The sequence below is a fragment of the Peromyscus maniculatus genome, chromosome 3, assembly GCF_049852395.1.
Source record: "Peromyscus maniculatus bairdii isolate BWxNUB_F1_BW_parent chromosome 3, HU_Pman_BW_mat_3.1, whole genome shotgun sequence".
Taxonomy (NCBI): domain Eukaryota; kingdom Metazoa; phylum Chordata; class Mammalia; order Rodentia; family Cricetidae; genus Peromyscus; species Peromyscus maniculatus.
In genome coordinates this window covers 27393556-27416752 of record NC_134854.1, presented here as the reverse complement: position 1 = coordinate 27416752, position 23197 = coordinate 27393556, and the positions used below count along the sequence as shown (strand labels likewise).

At 39.9% G+C, this 23197-nt stretch overlaps 1 long non-coding RNA gene across 1 annotated transcript in view; it reads left to right on the top strand.

Annotated features, from left to right (window-relative positions):
- Positions 1 to 218: 218 nt before the first annotated feature.
- The window catches only part of LOC143272283 (uncharacterized), a 35227-nt gene continuing 12248 nt past the window's right edge, over positions 219 to 23197 (top strand). The window contains exons 1-4 of the long non-coding RNA XR_013049714.1: positions 219 to 427; positions 537 to 975; positions 1261 to 1359; positions 18363 to 18466. This is a non-coding gene — a long non-coding RNA (uncharacterized LOC143272283). The remainder of the gene's footprint in view (positions 428 to 536; positions 976 to 1260; positions 1360 to 18362; positions 18467 to 23197) is intronic.

Below are 23197 nucleotides of genomic sequence, written 5' to 3'. Positions count from 1 at the left end.
CAGCTCACCGAGGAGACCCTCCCTCTTAGCTCACCGAGGAGATTCTCCCTCCTCAGCTCACCGAGGAGACCCTCCCTCCTCAGCTCACCTAGGAGATTCTCCCTCCTCAGCTCACCGAGGAGATTCTCCCTCCTCAGGTCACCGAGGAGACCCTCCCTCCTCAGGTCACCGAGGAGACCCTCCCTCCTCAGCTCACTGAGGAGACCCTCCCTCTTAGCTCACTGAGGAGACCCTCCCTCCTTAAACAAGCTATAACATGGCTTCTTAACCGTTTAGATAGCAGAATCTGATTATATCCTTAGAAAGTGGTTGAGTTTCATTATGTTACAGGGTTCACAAAAGGCAGTCAAGAAATCATTGGAGACACTTTCCTTCAGAGCAGTGACTGTCCCTTCATCAGGGATTTTCCAAAGTGACATTTATGCAGGTGACTTGGTTTTGGTGTGGGTTTATCAAGAGAAAGCAATGTGTCCCTAAATCTTCATGTTTTTGTTTTGTTTTTGGTTTTATTGTTTCTTTGCTTTTTTGTTTTTCAGGAAGGAGACTGGATAGTTGGAGCCCTACTGAAGGTGTTTTTGTGAACATACATGCACTGCTTATCCACGAGTGCAGTGACAATCCTGGTGATGGTGTGGGATAAGGGAATATGTGGCTAGAGTAGGGAAGAGTGAATCAGTCGGGCAAGTCCTTGAGGCATTTATCAAATACTCTAAAGTCAGCCTTCCCTTTTTGGAGTCTCTGTCTTGAATACTTTATTGTCCTTGGCCATTAATCATTTCTCAATTCAAATGCTAATTACCTCCCAAACAGGCCTCTCTGGGAGAGGTACCTATCTCTCCTCTGCCACCTTTATACTCAGCACACAATTCAGGATTTTCTTGCATGGATATATGCAAATACAAGACACATTAGTGTACCAGTGTAAACGCCAACTTCTACTCCCAAAATCTCAAGAAAAGGTGAAAAAGAGATAAGGTAAATACAGCGCTTTGCTAATATGATTTTAAACTGTGTCTGTCACATTGCAAGAACACATTTTGTATTGCAAATGCATGGGTGTGTAAACAAATGTCACAAATACTGCAGTGATTTTCAGGAGTTAATAGAAACAAGAATGTAATCATTTCTAATGAAATTATACATATGTTACCCCCTATAGAGTATAAAAGGAAATTTTAGAGTTGTGCTTGACCCCGATAAGCATCTCAAACAGAACAACAGAAATCTCATTAATGTTATGTCTCTGCCTCCTTGCAAGAGGTTTATGCAAAATCCGATGAACTTCAATTGCTCTGTCCCCAGACTGTTGCCTAAGCAGACAAGAGTGGCCAGCCAGGTTAGATGCTGTCATTGCTGCAGGTGAGCACATTCCAACCAAATGCTGGGAGGGAAAATGGGAGAGGAAAATGCACAGCCTGACAGTCAACAGTGGCGTCCACAGCTGTTACCAAACACGTTTCATTTCTGAGCTGCTGCCTTTCTCTCTCTCTCTGCTGGTCTATTTCTCCTCACTTGAATCTCTTCATCATAATTTCCAAAGCTAAACACCCTCTGCTCTCGTCTGTTTGTAGGGATATTGTTTGTCTGTATTTGTTGTTCTCATGTGCCGGACACCTTGAAGAACTCGAAAAACAGGTGACTTAGAAACATGTGAGACTATACTTTTCAAAAGGACTATGATCTCAGTTTTTCAGAGCGGTGCTGTCTTCCTGCATGACTGAACTTGGATTTGTTGCTTTCACCCTTGAGGGAGAAGGACTGGTATGTGGAACCTAAGTTCGTAGACTTGATGTTCAAGTTTGAATTCTACTCTACTATGTAGGCTGTGTAACCTTGACAACTTCATTAAGTTTTCTATGTCTTTTCTTTCTTTCTTTTTTTTTTTTTGTTTTTTTTTTGGTTTTTTTGAGACAGGGTTTCTCTGTGTAGCTTTGCACCTGTCCTGGAACTCACTCTGTAGTTCAGGCTGGCCTCGAACACTCAGAAATCCACCTGCCTCTGCCTCCCTAGTGCTGGGATTAAAGGCATGTGCCATTACTGCCCGGCAGTTTTCTGTGTCTTAAGAATGCTGGACAAGTACTCTACCCCTGAGTTATATCCCCAATCCCTGTGGTCAATAATTTTATGTGAAATACCTTTATTAGTTAAAAACTTAGAAATGAGTGCATGTACTAGTCACGTTTCTATTGTGATAAAATACCACAAGCAAGGCAACTTACTTACAGAAAGAAGGTTTTATGTGGGCTGAGGGTTCCAGAGAGGTAAGAGTCCATTATCATCAAGGTGGAAAGCATGGCAGCAGGAGGCAGGCTACCTGCAGTAGCAAGTTGAGGAACCACATCTTAAACTATTCACAGGAAGGAGAGAGAGAGGGAGAGGGAGAGAGAGAGGGAGAGGGAGAGGGAGAGGGAGGGAGAGGGAGAGGGAGAGGGAGAGAGAACTGTGAATGTCACAAATCTTTTAGACTCTCAAAGCCCACCTCCAGTGAAATACTGCCTTCAACAAGGCCATACCTGCTAAACCTTTCGAACAGTGCCACCAACTGGAGGCAAACATTCAGATTCCTGAGACTATGGGGGACAACATCTCATTCAAACTACTAGTGTCTCCCCTTTGTGTGTGTATGTGTGTGCGCACATGGCTGTGCATGTGCTGTGGCACATGTATGGAAGTTGAAGGGTCAGAGGATACTTTCTGGAGTTGATTCTTGCTTCCTACCTTTTTTGAGATAGGTTCCCTTGTTGCTACTATTTTATGCCCCTGAGCTGCTGGGTGGTTCTTCTACCTTTATGTCCACCTCATTTAGGAGTAGTAAGATTATAGATGTGTGCTAATGCATGTGGCTTTTAACTCGGGTATTGGGTCCTAACTCAAATCATTAGGCTTGTGTGCCTAGAGCCAACTCCCTGAGAGGTACTTTTTACAGTGGAGAAAAATCTGGTGTGTGGGAGATGACACACACTCTGAGATTATCTGATGTCGTGCTAATGCTGCACCCAGAGTCCCATAACCATTATATTAGCCCTAGAGGCAGACTGACTGCCCAGCACCTATTGAGAGAGCAAAATGTGATTTGTTAGACTCATTAGTGGCGAGAACACTCTCTGCAGTCTTTTTATGAATGTCCTGAACTCAGAATTACTCATCATAGCAAGTGACCCAGAATTCCTGTGACACTTAGCCTCTCTCCCCTGCACTCATGGATGATTTCCTCTCTGTATATGTTCTAGGAATGCTATCTTGATCTCTGTGCCCTTCTCCAGGGATCCTTTTTTCTGCCAATTTATGACAATTCTCAGTAAAGTGTAAATCTGGCAGGGTGGGTGACCCTGGACACTCCTTGGCTTGTGACAATTATTTGTATGTAATGCAGTCTTTTCAGGAAGGCTCCTGTCCAAGCATTGTGCCTCTCTTCTGTTTGAGGAGATATTCACAGTGCCCCGAGGATGCTATGGCAAGCCTTCTACTCCAATTTCACTTACATCTGGTTTAGGGGTTTAATTATGCCATCTGCTCGTGCGCCTGTGACTGGCTTGTCAATGCAGGAAGGTTGCTGCCATGCTGATTTAAGGGGAATTCAGCAGAACTCTCAGAGGATACCAAAGAACCCTTCTTTAGACTGGATAAAGCCAGGGATTCTGTTTACTTACGACGCTGTTTTTGGCAGTGGTAAGTCACGCTCAACCCTACGGCAAGGATGGTATCACATGATGCTTCAGCACCTTCTGGTTTGTGTTGCGGAAGAATCTACTTTCTTAATGCCCACTCTACCTCCAACTGATACTTTCAACAGAGCTTCTTCTGCTTCCCAACTTGCAATACAGAAAGGAGAGATCATCCTGCAAACCCAGTGCATCCCCACATCTCACTGTGTTGTCTGGTCTACTGTCAAGCTCTCAGATCCTGGGCAAGACAGGTTTTCAAACCTCAGTGCCTCTTTTAAAAGCAGAGGTCAAGTCAATACAATTTTATTCTGTAACAGATCAGATAGTAGATATTTTAAATTTTTCTGACGCCATGCTTCCAGTCAAAATACTGAGCTTCATGTTGTAGTATGAGAACATCCACCAGCCACATGCAAATAAAGAAGTCTGGCTGTGTTCCTTAAACATGTCCCTTGGAATCTAAAATTTGAATTTCACATACTTTTCACATGCCACAAAATTCTTCTTTTATGATTATTGAAAAATTCTTAGGAATTAGACAAAACAAACAGTGGGTTTGATTTGGTGCATAGGTTACAGTTTCAACATTTTCTTCAAACCACTTCTTTCTATTTGAATCTTCTACAATGATGGGAATGTTGTATAATATATATCTCTTTCAGTATGCCTGGTGCAACTAATGAACTACACTTTCCATCTTAACTAACTGAACTTTAAATTTAATTTTAAACAAATGCTTATAACTAGCAGCTGCTGAATCAGGTACTTACAGCTCCACTGCTTTGAAATTCTCAGGTTTTGTGATTTTTAGATTAGAATTGTATATTTTTCGGGGGAAAGTGTGGCTGGCCACATTAGGGGAAAAGCCTGCAGTAGATACTGGACTTCCAGGAGCTGCATTGATTGGGACTGAGAGGGGGATTTCCTGGAATAGGGAGCACAGCCATCCCACCTAACAGGGCTCACTACAGTTCCAGAAATCACTGCATTTAATAAAGGGGTCCTCAATGGAATGGAATGAGTGGCTCCAAAGGATACATCGTTAGTGACACTGGAGCAGGAGAGAGATTTGGGGGTGCACTCCTTTCTGGAGTTTTACATTCTCATTACAACACTGCTTTGTGTCACCTCGAGCTCTCCGGGACTACAGTTGTTTAATCTTTTTTTTTTTTTTTTTTTTTATTTTACAACACCATTCAGTTAAACCTAATAGCCACAGATTCCCCTGTTCTCCCCTTCTCGCCTCCCTCCCCCTCCCCCCAGCCCACCCCCCATTCCCACCTCCTTCAGATCAAGGTCTCCCCCGAGGACCGAGGACCGGGGTCGACCTGGTAGACTCAGTCCAGGCAGGTCCATTCCCCCACTCCCTGACCAAGCCAAGTGTCCCTGCATAAGTCCCAGGATTCAAACAGCCAACTCATGCAACGAGCCCAGGACCCGGCACCAACGCATAGCTGCCTCCCAAATAGATCAAGCCAAATGACTGTCTCACCCGTTCAGGGGGCCTGATCCAGTTGGGGACCCTCAGCCTTTGGTTCATAGATCCTGTGCTTCCATTCATTTGGTTATTTGTCCCTGTGCTTTATTCAACCTTGGCTTCAACAATTCTCGCTCATATAAACCCTCTTCTTTCTCACTAATTAGACTCCCAGTGCTCTACCAGGGGCCCAGCCATGGATGTCTGCATCCAGATTCCTCAGTCCTTGGATGGGGTTTATGGCACAACTATCAGGGTGTCTGGCCATCCCATCACCAGAGTAGGTCAGTTCCTGCCGTCTCTCGACCATTGCCAGCAGTCTTTTGCGGGGGTATCTTTGTGGATCTCCGTGGGCCTCCCTAGCTCTCTGCTTCCTCCCCTTCTCATGTGGTCTTCATTTACCATGGTCTCCTATTCCTTGTTCTCCCTCTCTTTTCTTGATCCAGCTGGGATCTCCCACTCTCTTTTCCTCGACCGTCGCCATTCATTGTTCCCACTCATGACCAGGCTGTTCATGTAGATCTCGTCCATTTCTCCGTGTCTTTTTTTGGGGTCCCGTTTTCCAGGTAGCCTCACTGGTGATGTGAGTAGCAGTCCAGTCATCCTTGTTCCACATCTAGCATCTTCCTATGAGTGAGTACATACCATATTTGTCTTTCTGAGTCTAGGTTACCTCACTCAGGATGATTTTTTCTAGATCCATCCATTTGCCTGCAAACCTCATGATGTCATTGTTTTTCTCTGCTGAGTAGTATTCCATTGTGTATATGTGCCACAATTTATTTATCCATTCTTCAGCTGAAGGGCATCTAGGTTGTTTCCAGGTTTTGGCTATTACAAACAATGCTGATATGAACATAGCTGAGCAAGTGCTCTTGTGGTATGATTGAGCATTTCTTGGATATATGCCCAAGAGTGGTATAGCTGGATCTTGGGGGAGATTGATTCCCAATTTTCTAAGAAAGCGCCATATTGATTTCCAAAGTGGTTGTACAAGCTTGCATTCCCACCAGCAGTGGAGGAGAGTTCCCCTAGTTCCACATCCTCTCCAGCATAAAGTGTCTTCAGTGTTTTTGATCTTAGCCACTCTGACAGGCGTAAGGTGGTATCTCAGAGTTGTTTTGATTTGCATTTCCCTGATGATTAGGGATGTTGAGCAATTCCTTAAGTGTCTTTCAGCCATTTGGGTTTCCTCTGTTGAGAATTCTCTGTTTAATTCTAAAGCCCATTTCTCAATTGGACTGTTGGTCGTTTTGATGTCTAATTTCTTGAGTTCCTTATATATTCTGGATATCAGTCCTCTATCACATGTGGGGTTGGTGAAGATCTTTTCCCATTCTGTAGGCTGTTGCTTTGCCTTGTTGACCGTATCCTTTGCTCTACAAAAGCTTCTCAGTTTCAAGAGGTCCCATTGATTGATTGTTTGTCTCAGTGACTGCGCTACTGGTGTTATATTTAGGAAGTGATCTCCTATGCCAATGCATTCAAGACTACTTCCTACTTTCTCTTCTAGTAGGTTCAGAGTAGCTGGATTTATGTTGAGGTCTTTGATCCACTTGGACTTAAGTTTTGTGCATGGTGACAGATATGGATCTATTTGCAGCCTTCTACACGTTGATATCCAGTTATGCCAGCACCATTTGTTGAAGATGCTTTCTTTTTTCCATTGTACACTTTTGGCTTCTTTGTCAAAAATTATATGTCCATAGGTGTGTGGGTTAATGTCAGGGTCTTCAATTCGATTCCATTGGTCCACATGTCGGTTTTTATGCCAATACCAAGCTGTTTTTATTACTGTAGCTCTATAGTAGAGCTTGAAGTCGGGGATTGTGATGCCTCCAGAAGTTGTTTTATTGTACAGGTTTCTTTTAGCTATCCTGGGTTTTTTGTTTTTCCATATGAAGTTGAGTATTATTCTTTCCAGGTCTGTGAAGAATTGTGTTGGTATTTTGATGGGGATTGCATTGAATCTGTAAACTGCTTTTGGTAAGATTGCCATTTTTACTATATTAACCCTGCCTATCCATGAGCATGGGAGATCTTTCCATTTTCTGACATCTTCTTCAATTTCTTTTTTCAGGGACTTAAAGTTCTTGTCATATAGGTCCTTCACTTGCTTGGTTAGTGTTACCCCAAGGTATTTTATGTCATTTTTGGCTATTGTAAAGGGTGATGTATCTCTAATTGCCTTCCCAGCTTCTTTGTCCATTGTGTATAGGAGGGCTACTGATTTTTTTGAGTTGATCTTGTATCCTGCTATGTTGCTGAAGGTGTTTATAAGCTTTATCAATTCCTGGGTGGAATCTTTGGGGTCACTCAAGTATACTATCATGTCATCTGCAAATAGGGAAAGCTTGACTTCTTCCTTTCCAATTTGAATCCCCTTAATCTCCTTATGTTGTCTTATTGCTCTGGCTAGAACTTCATGTACTATATTGAATAAGTATGGGGAGAGTGGACAGCCTTGCCTTGTTCCTGATTTTAGTGGAATTGCTTTGAGTTTCTCTCCATTTAATTTGATGTTGGCTGTTGGTTTGCTATATATTGCCTTTATTATGTTTAGGTATGTTCCCTGTATTCCTGATCGCTCCAAGACTTTTATCATGAAGGGGTGTTGGATTTTGTCAAATGCCTTTTCTGCATCTAGTGAGATGATCATGTGGTTTTTTTCTTTGAGTTTGTTTATATGGTGTATTACATTGATGGACTTTCATATGTTGAACCACCCTTGCATCCCTGGGATGAAGCCTACTTGATCATGGTGGATAATTGTTCTGATATGTTCTTGGAGTTTGTTTGCCAGTATTTTATTGAGTATTTTTGCATCAATGTTCATGAGGGAGATCGGTCTGTAGTTCTCTTTCTTTGTTGCATCCTTGTTTGGTTTAGGAATCGGGGTAATTGTAGCCTCATAGAAGGAGTTTGGTAATGTTCCTTCTGTTTCTACTATGTGGAACAATTTAGAGAGTATTGGTATTAACTCTTCTTTGAAGATCTGGTAGAATTCTGCGCTGAAACCATCTGGTCCTGGGCTTTTTTTGGTTGGGAGACTTTTAATGACTGTTTCTATTTCCTTAGGGGTTATTGGACTATTTAAATAGTTTATCTGGTCTTGATTTAACTTAGGTATGTGGTACCTATCCAGAAAAATGTCCATTTCTTTTAGGTTTTCCAGTTTTGTGGAGTAGAGGTTTTTGAAATATGACCTGATAATTCTCTGGATTTCCTCAATGTCTGTTGTTATGTCCCCCTTTTCATTTCTGATTTTGTTGATTTGGATTCTCTCTCTCTGTCTTTTGGTTAGTTTGGATAAGGGCTTGTCTATCTTGTTGATTTTCTCAAAGAAGCAACTCTTTGTTTCATTAATTTTTTGTATTATTCTCTTAGTTTCTAATTTATTAATTTCACCTCTCACTTTGATAATTTCCTGGCGTCTATTCTTCCTGGGAGACTTTGCTTCTTCTTGTTCTAGAGCTTTCAGATGTGCTGTTAAGTCACTAGTGTGGGATTTCTCCAACTTCTTTATGTGGGCATTTAGTGCTATGAATTTCCCTCTTAACACTGCTTTCATAGTGTCCCATAAGTTTGGGTATGTGGTGTCTTCATTTTCATTGATCTCTAGGAAGTCTTTAATTTCTTTCTTTATTTCTTCCTTAACCCATTGGATGATTCAGTTGAGCATTATTCAGTTTCCATGAGATTGTAGGTTTTCTGTAGTTTTTGTTGTTGTTGAAATCTAACTTTAAACCATGGTGGTCTGATAGAACACAGGAGGTTATTCTAATTGTTTTGTACCTATTGAGATTTGCTTTGTGGCCAAGTATGTGGTCGATTTTAGAGAAAGTTCCATGGGGTGCTGAGAAGAAGGTATATTCTTTCTTGTTAGGATGGAATGTTCTGTAGATATCTATTAGGTCCAATTGGGTCATGACATCATTTAAGTCTTTTATTTCTCTGTTAAGTTTCGTTTTGGGAGATCTGTCCAGTGGTGAAAGTGGGGTGTTGAGATCTCCCACTATTAATGTGTGGGGTTTTATATGTGGTTTAAGCTTTAGTAATGTTTCTTTTACATATGTGGGTGCCCTTGTGTTTGGGGCATAAATGTTCAGAATTGAAACTTCATCTTGGTGGATCTTTCCTGTGATGAGGATGTAATGTCCTTCTTGATCTCTTTTGATTGATTTTAGTTTGAAGTCTATTTTGTTGGATATCAGGATGGCTACCCCTGCTTGTTTCTTAAGACCATTTGATTGGAAAGTCTTTTCCCAGCCTTTTATTCTTAGGTAGTGTCTGTCTTTGAATTTGAGATGTGTTTCTTGTATGCAGCAGAAAGATGGGTCCTGCTTTCGTATCCATTCTGTAAGTCTATGTCTTTTTATAGGTGAATTAAGTCCGTTGATATTAAGGGATATTAATGACCAGTGATTCTTCATCCCTGTTATTTTTGGTGGTAGTGTGTGTGTGTACTTCTCTTCTTTGGGGTTTACTGTTGTGGCTTTATCTATTGCCTGTGTTTTCGAGTGTGTATCTGACTTCCCTCGGTTGGAATTTTCCTTCTAGTGCTTTCTGTAGCGCTGGGTTTGTGGATAGGTATTGTTTAAATCTGGCTTTGTCTTCGAATGTCTTGTTCCTTCCGTCTATGATGATTGAAAGTTTTGCTGGGTATATTAGTCTGGGCTGACATCCATGGTCTCTTAGTGTCTGCATTACATCTGTCCAGGTCCTTCTGGCTTTCAAAGTCTCCATTGAGAAATCAGGTGTTATTCTGATGGGTTTACCTTTATAGGTCACTTGGCCTTTTTCCTTGGCTGCTCTTAATATTCTTTTTTTATTCTGTACATTTAGTTGTTTAATTATTATGTGTCGAGGGGACTTTTTTTGGGGATCTAGTCTGTTTGGTGTTCTATAGGCTTCTTGTATCTTCATAGGCATTTCCTTCTTTAAGTTGGGAAAGTTTTCTTCTATGATTTTGTTGAATATATTTTCTGTGCCTTTGAGTTGGTATTCTTCACCTTCTTCTATCCCTGTAATTCGTAGGTTTGGCCTTTTCATGGTGTCCCAAATTTCTTGGACATTTTGGTTCATGACTTTGTTGGCTTTAGTGTTTCCTTCGACTGATGAAACTATTTCTTCTACTGTATCTTCAATGCCAGAAATCCTCTCTTCCATCTCTTGCATTCTGTTGGTTATACTTGCATCTGAAGTTCCCGATCTTTTACTCAGGTTTTCTATTTCCAGCATTCCCTCTGTTTGTGTCTTCTTCATTTTTTCAATTTCCCTTTTCAGTTCTTGGACTGTTTCCTTTGTTTGTTTCATTGCTTTTTCTTGATTTTCTTTCAGTGCTTTATTGTTTTCTTCCAGTACTTTATTGTTTTCTTCCAGGACTTTATTGTTTTCTTCCAGGACTTTATTGTTTTCTTGCAGGGCTTTATTGTTTTCTTCTAATTTGTTTGCCCTTTCCTCTAGTTGTTTACAGCGTTCTTCCAATTTTCTTGTCTTTTCCTCTATACAAGCCTCTACCTTCTTCATGATGTTACTCATAAGGCTACTTTCTTCTGCTTCTTCCAATTTTTGATGTTCAGGTCTAGATGTTGGAGGCGGGCTAGGTTCTGGTGATGCTGTATTGCTCTTCATTTTGTTGTATGTACTTCTGCCTTGATGTCTGCCCATCTCCTTGTGGTTCCTTCTTGGTCTTATCAGTGTACTTGTTTCAGAAAGAGCTGACAGATTCAGGAAGTCTCTCTCTCTTGTCCAAAAGGGAGTTCTCTTGTCCAACTCTGGACCCGGATACTCACCTCTGGTCCAGAAGGGAAGTCAGGGGCAGGATGGGAGCTGGGGGCCGGTCTCTAAGTCTCAAGAAGTGGCTGGGGTCTCGGGCAGATGGGCGTGGGGGCAGTGCGCAGAGATTGCAGGGGCTGCCGGGGGGCTTGGAGAAGGGGATCCCTCCCAGTGGGGCTAGAAGGGGACCCACCCGGTGGCCTGAACCTGTGGCCAAGTTGGGCAGGTCTTCCCGGAGTGGCTGGTGCCCAGGGATGGGGTCCGAGTTGGATCCGGATACTCACCTCTGGTCCAGAAGGGAAGTCGGGGGCAGGATCTGTTTAATCTTTTAAAATACACTGTGTGTGTGGTCAGTCCGCAAGCACTGCTGAGCACCTACTATGTCCTAGGCCTGATGCTCAGTCCCTTTGCAAGTAGTTTCAGACTTATATTTCTCTTGAAATTTATTACACGGGGTACTATTTTGCAAAGAATTTAAATGAAACTAAATGTTTTCTCATTAAAAATAATAAGAACTGTGATTCTGTTATAGAAGAGTCTTTAAGACCAAATTGTAAAATATCCCTAAACCATAGTTTGTATTGATTTCTAAAGTTTATTAATGTTCATAGCACTGACCTAATAAATTAACAGCATGTTTGATGGCTTAGTCTTTTTTAGACTTTTTCAGAGCATTATATCATCTCTGGAAACTTCTTTGTCTATGTTGGACATTTGAGGGGTGAAAATAACAATCCAGAATGGGAAATCAAGCAAGACCTTGCTGAAGAGGTGATGTGATGTTTCATATAAGATGTAAACAGTAGAAAAGTACTATTTGGACAGGTCTTGGGAGAGGGATTGTCAACTACAGCAACCATGTGAAGACAAAAGTATGGAACAAGCTCTTAGAAGAAGGGAAAGGGGCCGAAGGAGTTTGGAGTATAATGTAGCAGGAGGCCTGAGGTGTGAAGCCTGGATTGGGCCACAAAATACAGTTCACAAATCATCCTTTTCAGACCCGAAAAGGTAACTAGTGTCAGCACTCCATAAACTCAAGTTACATTGCCAAGGAGGAAGAATCATCCATATTTCCATGGCTGAGTTGAAAGTGAATTATCAGTTAATGGGCATACCATCAACTGAAATAAAGGAGGTACCATGCTTCAACATATTAAAGGCTATAAATAACAGACTCACACCCAACATTTGACGTTTCTCCAAAATGGAGAAAAACATGGTGCAATTTTATTAAAATCAGGAACAAGACAGATCTGTCCACTATCCTCACTCTTTTTCTTTTTTAATATAGTACTAGAAGCAGTAGCCAGAGCAATAAGTCAAGAGAAAGAAATTAAAGGGATATGAATAGGAAAATAAGTCAAATTATCCCTATTGGTAGATGATATCACACATAAGAGATCCCCAAAATTCCATCTGGAAACAATAACAATTTCAGCAAAGTGGCAGGGTACAAAATTAACTTTAAAAAATCAGTAGCCTTTCTGTATATCAATAAGCATGCACACACACACACACACACACACACACACACACACACACACACAGAGAGAGAGAGAGAGAGAGAGAGAGAGAGAGAGAGAGAGAGAGAGAGAGGGAGAATGAACATATTCCATTTATAATAGTATCAAAGGCAAGAACTGTGGAATAGATCTAATCAAGAAGTGAAAGACATCTATAATGAAAACTTCAAATCTCTGAAAAAAGAGATTGAGAAAGACACTAGAAAGTGGAAAAATATCCTGTGTCCACAGACTGGTAGATTTAATATTATGCAAATGACCATCCTACCAAGAGTAATTTATAGAGTCTATATAATCTCAATCAAATATCCACAGCATTCTTAACAGAAATGGGAAAAAATCTACTAAAATTCTTGGGGAGTCAGAAAGGTCTAAGCAATCCTGAACAAATTGAGTACTGGAGGGATTGCTATTCCAAACTTCAAGATACAGTATAGAGCCATAAGCACAATGAGGCACTGACACAGGACAGACATGTAGATTAGTGGAATAAAGTAGAAGACCCAAACACAAACACTCATAAGTACAGTCATCTAATAGTTGAGAAAGAGGTAGAAACCATACACCAGAGAGGAGAGAGTATCTTTAACATAACCTGCTGGGAAATCTGGGTGTCTACCTGCAGAAGAATGAAATTTGACTTGAATCTACCGCTCTGCAAAAAAATTAGAGTCAAGTGAATCAAAGACCTCAATTTGAAACCTGAAACTCTAAATCTGCTGGATGAAAATACTGGCATTACTTTATAAAATATAGTAGGAAAGGACTTTCTGAATAGGACTCCATTTGCCCAGGGAATTAGGGCCAACAATTAACAACAGAACTTCATAAAACTAAAACATTTCAGTATAGTTAAGTATGTAATCAAATAAGTGAGGAAGACATCTACAGAATGCATCTAGACACCTGACAGAGGATTAATATCAAGAATATACAGAGAGCTGGGCGGTGGTGGCACATGCCTTTAATTCAGCACTCGGGAGGCAGAGGCAGGTAGAACTCTGTGAGTTTGAGACCAACCTGGTCTACAAAGTGAGTTCCAGAACAGCTAGAACTGTTTCACAGAGGAACCCTGTCTTGACCCCCACCCCCCAAAAAAGGAATATACAGAAAGCTGAAAAAACAGTGTCAAAGAAATAAATGACCCAATTAAAAACTGGACTAGGGATCTAAATAGAAAATTCTTTATAGAAGAAATAAACATGAGTAAGAGATGCTTCAAAAAATGTTCACTATCCTTAGCAATTATGGAAATGCAAGTTAAAATAACTTTGGATTTTCATATGACACCAGTCAAAATGGCTAAGACCAATTGACGACAAATGCTTTTGAAGCTGTGGAGAAACAGAAATCCTCATTCAGTGTTGGTGGGAAAGCAAATTAGTGTAGATACTCTAGAAAGTAGTATGAATAATAATAATAATAATAATAATAATAATAATAATAATAAAAACTAAGAATAAATCTAGCATATGACCCAGCTATACCACTCCTTGGCATATGCCCAAAGGACTCAACATCATACTCTACAGAAACTTGCTCAACAGTGTTTGCTGCTGCGCTGTAGTTGACTGTGGGTTTTTTTTTAATTCTTTGCATCTTTGGGAGGCCTGCCATCCAGCTCCCGAATAAATCACATGGAGTCTTATTCTTTCTTATGAATGCCTGGCCTTAGCTTGACTTATTTCTTGCCAGCTTTTCTTAAATTATTCCATCTACCTTTTGCCTCTCGGCTTTCTCTATTTCTGTCTAACTTTTTCTTTCCTTTTTATTCCCTGTCTGGCTGTGTAGTGGGGTGGCTGGCCCCTTCTTTTCTCACTTCTTGATCTTTTCCTCCCAGATTCTGCTCCTATTTATTCTCTCTGACTGCCAGCCCCGTCTATCCTTTCTCCTTCCTTGCTAGTGGCTGTTCAGCTCTTTATTAGACCACCAGGTGTTTTATACAGGCACAGTAACACAACTTCACAGTTAAAGAAATGCAACATAAAAGAATGTAACACATCTTTGCATCACTAAACAAATGTTCAACAGCATAAACAAATGTTAACACACGTTAAAATAATATTCTGCAACACTGCTCTATTTACAATAGCAAGGACATAGAAACAACCTATATGTCCTTTAATAAATGGATAATGAAAATATGATACCTATACATGATGGAATACTATTCAGCTGTAAAGAGAAATGAAATGTACAGATAAATAATGGACTTTGAAAAGATTATGTTGAATAAAGTAACCCGGACCCAGAAAGACAAACACCACATGTTTTCTCTCATCGGTAGTTCCTAGCTCCAGATATTCAGATGTGAATACATCATGGAGTAACCACAGAAACTAGGAAAGTATAAAGGGAGCGCTGAAAGGAGGCATAGCTTGAGAGCAACACAACAGGATACAGGTGACAGGTTGTGGGAAATAGAAAAACTGTGAGGGAGACTCCAACTAGAGAAGAGGGAGAGATCAATATAGAAAGAAAAGGAGAAAAGGGGCAAATAACACTAATGTTGTTTAATAACACTTTAAGGAGTCATATTACTTTATATTTACTTAAAATTTCACACACACACACACACACACACACACACACACACACACACACACACACACACACCAGTTACCTACTGGCAAAAAAGAAGAAAATCCATTTTCTCCAATGGAGTGTTACTGGGTAGATCAACCACACTCCAGAGCAAGTCTCATGCTCAGGAATAGTTGGCCAACACAAACAGACTCCATAGTTTTTATTTTGTGGGTTTTTTGTTGTTGTTGTTCATTTTGGTATTTTTTCTTACTTTTGTTTTTGTTTTTGCTTTTTATTTTTATTTATTTATTTATTTTTTTTGGTGTGTTTTTTTTTGAGAGTTAGAGAGAAAGAACGTGATGTTGGGTGGTTAAGGAGTTAGGGAGGACCTGGGAGAAGTTAGGGAAGAGAAAAGAAAATGTTTAAAATATATTATATGAAAAAATAAAGTTAAAAATTAAAAGATCATTCTGAAAACTTCTTAAGCAATCCCATCTTAATACCCTCAGTTTCTAGAAATAAATGAGTGTTTAATGATAAAATACTTATGAATATGAGCAACTTGACTTGCCCAAATAAGAGTATAATGTAGAGACATGTTTTCTAATATACAGAAGAGTTTTTTTTTCCGGTTTTAGGTCTTTTCCTGGGTACTCAAAGGAAGGTAAGTGAACAATGTGTATCTTCCACATATAAGGCATAAAGAGCTCTAGAATATTCAGCCTTCTATCCATGTGTTCTTTGGTTAGGTGGTTTGAATAGATGATTTATCATAACTGTTCCATTTTCTTTCATCCCCAGAGGCACTAACTCCTCCTAGGTCCTCCTTACCTCCAAACCTACACAACTTCATCTTTTTTCTTTCTCTAAAGGAAACTCAGTGAGACATAAAATACCAAGACAAAAACAAAAATCACACACACACACACACACACACACACACACACACACACACACACACACAAACCATGGAGTCTATTCTGTGTTGGCCAACTACTCCTGGGCATGGGACCTTAAGTGTGAAAATCAGCAAGCTCTCCAGGGGGAAAATAGAATCTACAAGTGTACCAGAGTCTCAACTACACTGAGTGATTTGTCAAATGCTTTCTTATCATTCTTCTTTATTGATAATTCTTATCATCTTTAGGTTACTATGCATTATCATTTTTATTACTTTTTAATATTTATACTTCCAAATGTAATTTTCTTCACCAATTCAAAGAGTTATTTAATAGCCTTTAAATATGTGTAGTTAAATGCCTCTTGGGCAGTTTGAGTATTTGTGGTTTGTGTTTGTGAAGTTTTGCCAATAAATCCACAGTACAAGAATAAAACACTTAAAGTGGCCCAAATACAAACTGTTCAGTCCAAACCTATGTAAATTATCTTGGGCTCAATTGTGTTTATTCCATCTGTTTTTATCATCTGCTGTTACAATAATTTATCATTTTTACATGGTATTAAAATGTAAATGAATCAATAGAGGAAACACATCTGTGGACTGTTAGTTAATAAAACTACATTCAGCAAGTGAGTTAAGTCATAATAATTAATTAAATTTCACTGCCCATATATGCCTGTAATTGTATATTTAGTGTTCATTTGCATAATCACATAATGGGATCTATATGATTCATGCTTTGCTGAGCATAATCTGGACGCACAAATTACCAATTCAAACTAGGCTGGTTATAAAGATATCACAGAGACATTTTGCTTTTTTTTTGAGTCAGGAAATGATGTATGGGAAGTCAATAAGAAAAACTGCTTTCTAAATGTAAGTTACACATTCTTAAAATACAGCAGCATAGCTGATTGAAAGCATCTAGTTCTGATGCAGTCCTGGCTGGCTTTGTGCGCTGACGACTATGGTTCTGAAAACACGCTGGCTTTTTGTTCTTGATAAGTGGTATATTTAGTAGCATTTGATCATGGGAAGGGTCACCATTCCAAAGAAGTGCTATATCAATCATGATGATGTTTACTTGACTCACATCCTGTAATTAATTAATTTATTTAAAAATGAGTGAATATAGTTGCTTTGAGGTCATATCCTAGGGTAAAATTGTGCCAATAGAACTACTTAGATATATACAACTTTTTGGCATTTGCCAAATTTTCCAGATGTGACATTCTGAAGAGAGCAAGGCTGTCTATAAAATCACTTGAGTATTGTCCACTCCATCTCCTCAGAATTTGGGCTGTCATTCAAATTGTGATCTAATTAACTGATCCAAACAACTCATAGCACATTGTGAACAACGAAGGCTTCACTCTTGCAGATGTATTCAAACATTGAGAAAAGAAGTTTGTACCCTAAATGCATCTTTGAAACATCAATGTGTAAACAGTTCCCTGTCTGGTGTTCTCTTGGTTCATCACCATCTTAAGTTCAAGTCCAGGTCATGGCTTTCATGGTTTGACCATTTTGGCATCCTCTTCTGCTTTTCTATCTCTTATCATTTGTCCCCTTATTAATTGTTTAATCACCAGGAAGCCTCAACTAAACACAAGTTGAACAAGTCACATCACTTTTTAAAAATAGAAAAATGCCATCATGGACAAGACTATTTCAATTTCTCAGTTCTGGTCTTATCTGTTAATTCTACTGTAAAAAAGGCTGTTCTTAGCACCATTCAGTAGAAGATGATAAAACGTCATTAAAATAAATGCGAAGCACACCACCACTTGACTCAGATAGATACTGCGTTTATGTGAAATAAAGATACATTAACTTAGTTGCCTCACACTAATTTCTCCATTATGTACTTTGTTAGTAAATTCTCCAGTCTAGATTCAAGCCACGAGACGAACAACAGGAAAAGCCAGCAACACACAGAACATTCAGACCAGCAGTTAGTTTCAATTCTCAGACTGAAAAACACACATGTTTATTATTCATCAGGAATAAGTCTGTTTGCTTTGGTATTTAAAATTTAAACTCTTTTTGGTAAACATCTCCTTAAAGAAAGCCTTCTTAGAAATGTAAGCAAAGCCAGAGATGGAGCAAAATCTAAATAAAAGATTAAAATACTTTATTGCCATGGGAACAAAAGAAAAAAATATATTTTGAATAGGCCTTATTAGAGGGGGAAAAACCCTCTGTAATGTAAGGCAGTTCAGATAAGTCAAAATGCTAGACCAATGAGTGTATTTACAGTTACTTACTGTGAACATGAAGGTACATGATTTTGATTAACACAACACAGTTCTCCAGGTTTTCCATGTGACTGTCAAACACCAAATCCCCCAGTCTCCCCCAAGCTTCCTTGTCAGTGAGCAACTCTACTGTCCAGCTTTTCCTCACCTCAAACTTTTAATTTTGAAATATTTTCAAACTTTGAAATAAAATTTTGCAAATGTACTATTGGATTCTATATGTCTCTCACCCAGGTTTTCTGTGAAAGATCCTCTGACATGGTGCATATAACCAGTGATCCCATGGGATGACTTCATTGAGAAATGCAGTTTTCTCATGCAATAGCAAGTCTGAAAAGGTAAATAAGTTCACAGTGGACATTGGCCATAGTTCACAGGTATAGTTCTAAGTATGTAATTCTATATATTTTTGTCTTAGGGTTTTTATTGCTGTGAAGAGACATCACGAGCACAGCAACTCTTATAAAGAAAACATTTAATTGAGATGGCTCGCTTACAGTTTCAGAGGTTCAATCCATCATCATCATCATGGGGAGCATGGAGGCCGATAGGTATACATGCTGGAGCTGAGAGTGCTACATCTTGTTGGAAACAGGAAGTCGACTGACACACTGGGTGGTATCCTGAGCACAGGAAAACACAAAGCCCGCCCCCACAGTAGCCTACTTCCTCCAACAAGGCCACATCTCCTAACAGTGCCATTTTCTTTGGGGGCCATTTTCTTTCAAACCACCACAGTTTTGTAGCCTAGAAGACGTAGGCCTCATAGAATCAAGAGCTGCCTCCAGGTAACTGAGTGTGGCTCCAGATGGTGTCCAGCCTTTGCTCCTGCTGCCTTATAGGATACTGTTAGGTGTTTTGACTAGGCAGTTCACAGCCTTCCTACCATAGGCGAATCTATGGGGTTTGTTAGGAGTGGTTATTTCTATTCTTGTATCTGATGTTGGTTCCCTAACCTGCAACTTTGGTTACTGATGACTTCTGCTTTCATAGCTGCTACTTTGATTTTGGTGGTTCAGAGTCTGTGATATTAGGGAAAAAAGCTTCCTGAGGAGACTTGTGTGTTGTAGGCGAAGAGGTATGTGATAGGAAGGTGGCATCGAAAACGTAATTGGAGCCAAGGTTATCTCTTGCCTATAGGTTCCCCATGCCACTGAGACTGATAGGATGTGGGACATCCTATAAGGAAGTTAGATCTTTGGGAACATGTTCTTGAAGGCGATATTGGTGCTCCAGGTCCTTCTGCTCTCCCTTTGTACTTCCTGGAAGTCATAAGGTAAAAAGGTCTGTGCCCCATGTACTTCTGCCATGAAATATGGCCCATCACAGGACTAAAGAAACAGTGCCAAGTGACAGTGAGCCCAAATAAATCTTCTATGCTCATAACTTACTTATCTTAGGTATTTTGTTACTGAGGCATAAATCTGCCACGTGGTTCTTATGGTAATTAAGACAGTCTACCTTCCACTCTTGTTCAGATTCACCCCGAAGGTCACATAGCCCCTTCTTATTGGTTCCAATATATATCTGCACATCTTTGTTCTTTGCTTCAGATAGCACCACCTGTTCCATTACCTTATTTGCCCTGAAAATGGTTGCTACTTCTTTTTGTTGCTATTATTTCCCATTTTCTTAATGAATAGACATCTTTTAAATACTGTATTAGTTAGGGCTTCTACTGTGTGAAGAGACAACATGATAGCAGTAACTTTTGTAAAAAAACATTTAATTGAGGTGGCTTACAGGTTCAAAGGTTTAGTCCATTATCATCATGGCAGGAAGCATGGGGCATGCATACAGACATGGTGCTGGAGAAGGAGCTGAGAGTTCTACATTTGGATAGGAAGGCAGACGAAAGAGAGAGACACAGCCTGGCTTGAGCATTTGAAACCTCAAAGCTCACTCCCAATGATATGCTTCCTCTAACAAGGCCACACCTACTCCAACAAGGCTGCACATCCTAATAATATCACTCCCTGGTGACCAAGCATTCAAATCTATGAGCCTATGGGAGCCGTTCGTATTCAAACCACCACAAACACCTCTACAGAAAACAATTATAAGTCTTATTAGTTATTTTTATGAAATTGATTTTTATAAGGATAAAAGCTTAGTTCTAAAATGTTCCATAGGATTTGATAGTCAAGTTATATGGAGTCACAAACTAAAACACAACTGTGCAAATAACAATTTCCCCGACAGTTTTCTGTAATCTCCATAGTTACAAACAATTTCATCAATGTTTATACATGTTGGTACCAAATACATGAAAAATTCCTAATAATCATTTTATAATTGTCAGAGATGATAAAATATACATGACAAGGTAAAAGCAGGGGACTAACCTATATCATAAATATACAGGTTCTATCCATAAATTGTATCCACAAATATACATAGTGGATCTGTCCTGGAAGCTGCTGAGGGATATAGTCTTCCCTTCTCAACAATGAAGATCTCCGTTGGCTTTAGCAGGCGACATGCCCTGGTCCAGCGAGAGAGGATCTTGAGCTTTTATTTTTCAGTAGGTTCTTATCTGTGTTTGCTCTTTCTAGGTTAAATGATACCCTAGGAACTTTCAAGGTAAGTGCTGAATCACTCAAACCCTGGAAATGGCAGTGGAGGAGCTCTGTGGAGTAAAGCTTATATTTCAATCTTATCCATTGCCTCATATCTCACTAAGGGGAAGTGAGCTGCAAGTAGGAGAACAAGACAATTAACAACAATTACATTTCTAAACTCCAGGTACAATTTATCAATGGAGTTGTGTTGATTTGTCCTTTCGGTTGATGTTTATGATTGGCTGCTATAGTTAAAGCTATGACTATTATACAGAAATGTTAAATAGTGAGGAAATAACTCATTTCAGGATAAGAGCACCATGGGTGAACATTCTGCTTGGTTCATTAAAACTAAATTACTAAATTCTACCTCCTCTGTGCTAATTAGTATGGTATAGAGATGCCCCCACCAACCCCAGAAAGAGTTCTCACTCATCTCTGGGACTCAGGGGAATTTTATTTCTCTGTTGGCTTTTCACTGCATATTCGGTAAATGATCCCTTTGTGGTCTCAAAGAATTAATGTGCCTCTTTAACTGCCCAAATTACCTCCAGAGAGTAGCTCAGAACTGTGGAAAATCTAGCTTGATGCCTTTGAAGAGGTTCAAGTAAGTTGGATGAAACCATCAGTCAGAAGTGAGTAGAACTATATGCTATTTACTGAAATGTCAAAGGTTTATGAGATGGGCCTATAAGCCACGAAGGAGTTCAAAAACTTAGCAAGTAAACATCCAAGTCAGGTTGGTGTCTCCTTGTGTTACTGCTCCTGAGTACATACCATTTTAGAGGCTTTCCTCTCAACTCTGGAGGTGTGTCGTCCCCCCCCCCCCCATGGAAGAGGGTTGCCATCTTAGAGAACAGAGTTGTCTTAGTTCTTTTGCTATGAAGAGGCACCATGACCACAGCAACTCTTATAAAGGAAAACATTTAGTTGGAGGCTGGCTTTCAGTTTAGAGGTTTAGTCCACTGTCATCATGGTGGGAGGCATGGTGGCATGCAGGCAGACGTGGTGCTGGAGAGATAACTGAGAGTTCTACATCTGGATCCACAGGCAGCAGGAAGAGACAATGAGTCACCAGGCCTGGCTTGAACTTCTGAAATCTCAAATCCCATCCACCAATGACGTACTTCCTCCAACAAGGCCACACCTACTCCAACAAGGCCACACCTCCTAGTAGTGCCTATGGGGGCCATTTCATTTAAACCATCACATTCCACTCCCTGGCTCCCATAGGCTTGTAGCCGTATTGCAATGCAAAATGCATTTAATTCAACTTTAAAAGTCCCCATGGTCTATTAACAGTCTCAAACTTGTTTAAAATTCCAAAGTCCAAGGTTTCTTCTGAGACTCATGGAAATCTCTTAACTTTAACCCCTATAAAATCAAAATGAATAAGCAGATCACATACCTCCAACATTCAATGGCACAGGATATATGTTACCATTCCAAAAGGGGAGGAAAGTGTGAGTAATCTCAAGACTCAGAGTCAAGCATACAGAAAGGGAGCCTTCCATCACACACACACACACACACACACACACACACACACACACACACACACACACACACACACATATCCAGGGCCCAAACACATCAAGCCACATGGCATTCTGAGATTTGGATAAAAGTGAGGAACATACTCCCTTGGAATATGATTTTATTCGCATGGGTTTTCCTAGTTCTGGTTCAATTCCCATCTCTTCTGCAAATCTAAGTATTACCAATTTTCAGCACATAGGCTAAAAACTTCCTTGGAGTTTCCTGACAACAGCCTATCCTGTAACAAACCCTTCCCTTCAGTGGGTATATTCCTATTGCCTACCTCTCTCTGAGGTACAGCATTAGGTATTTAGTCAGACTCAAACTTGAGTCAGAAATCGAATCCTTATTGCCTCAAATTTTGTTCAAAAATGCTTCATTTTGGGTCATTTACCTTCACTCAAGGCTTATTTCTCTTTCTAGATTATAAACTCACCATGGTCAGGCCTTAGGTTTTATAATACTCTGATAGTATTTGCATGGCTTTCGACAGTCATCCATGTACATATAAACTTAACCATTACCTTCTTGCTGATGAGTCATTATCACTATGAAAATCATAATATATCAACTCTTGGCTGCCTGGGCTCTCTTCGACAACTGAATGCTATCCCCTGAGGCCTGAGGCTGGTCTACATGAGGTAGGAAGTGATTCGGCCAAGAGCCTAGGCAATTACCATGTGGGTTTCCCATGAGAAAAGCTGACTATTAGCAGTGATTTGATTCCTATTTCATTGTACATAATATTATTGTGACTAGGTAGTTGATACTGCATCATGATATTGTTACTTTGAAGGATGTAGCATCTTGGAATTTCCACATTTTTGGTAAAAAAAGGTATTTTGTTTCTGCTTGATCTTTTTGCCATGGAATAGAGTTTGTAAGTGATTTCAAGCAGGCTCACAATGTTTATAGGAAGAAGCGTTTGTTTTTCTTTTTTTTCCTTGTATCTGCCCTTAGAAATTATGG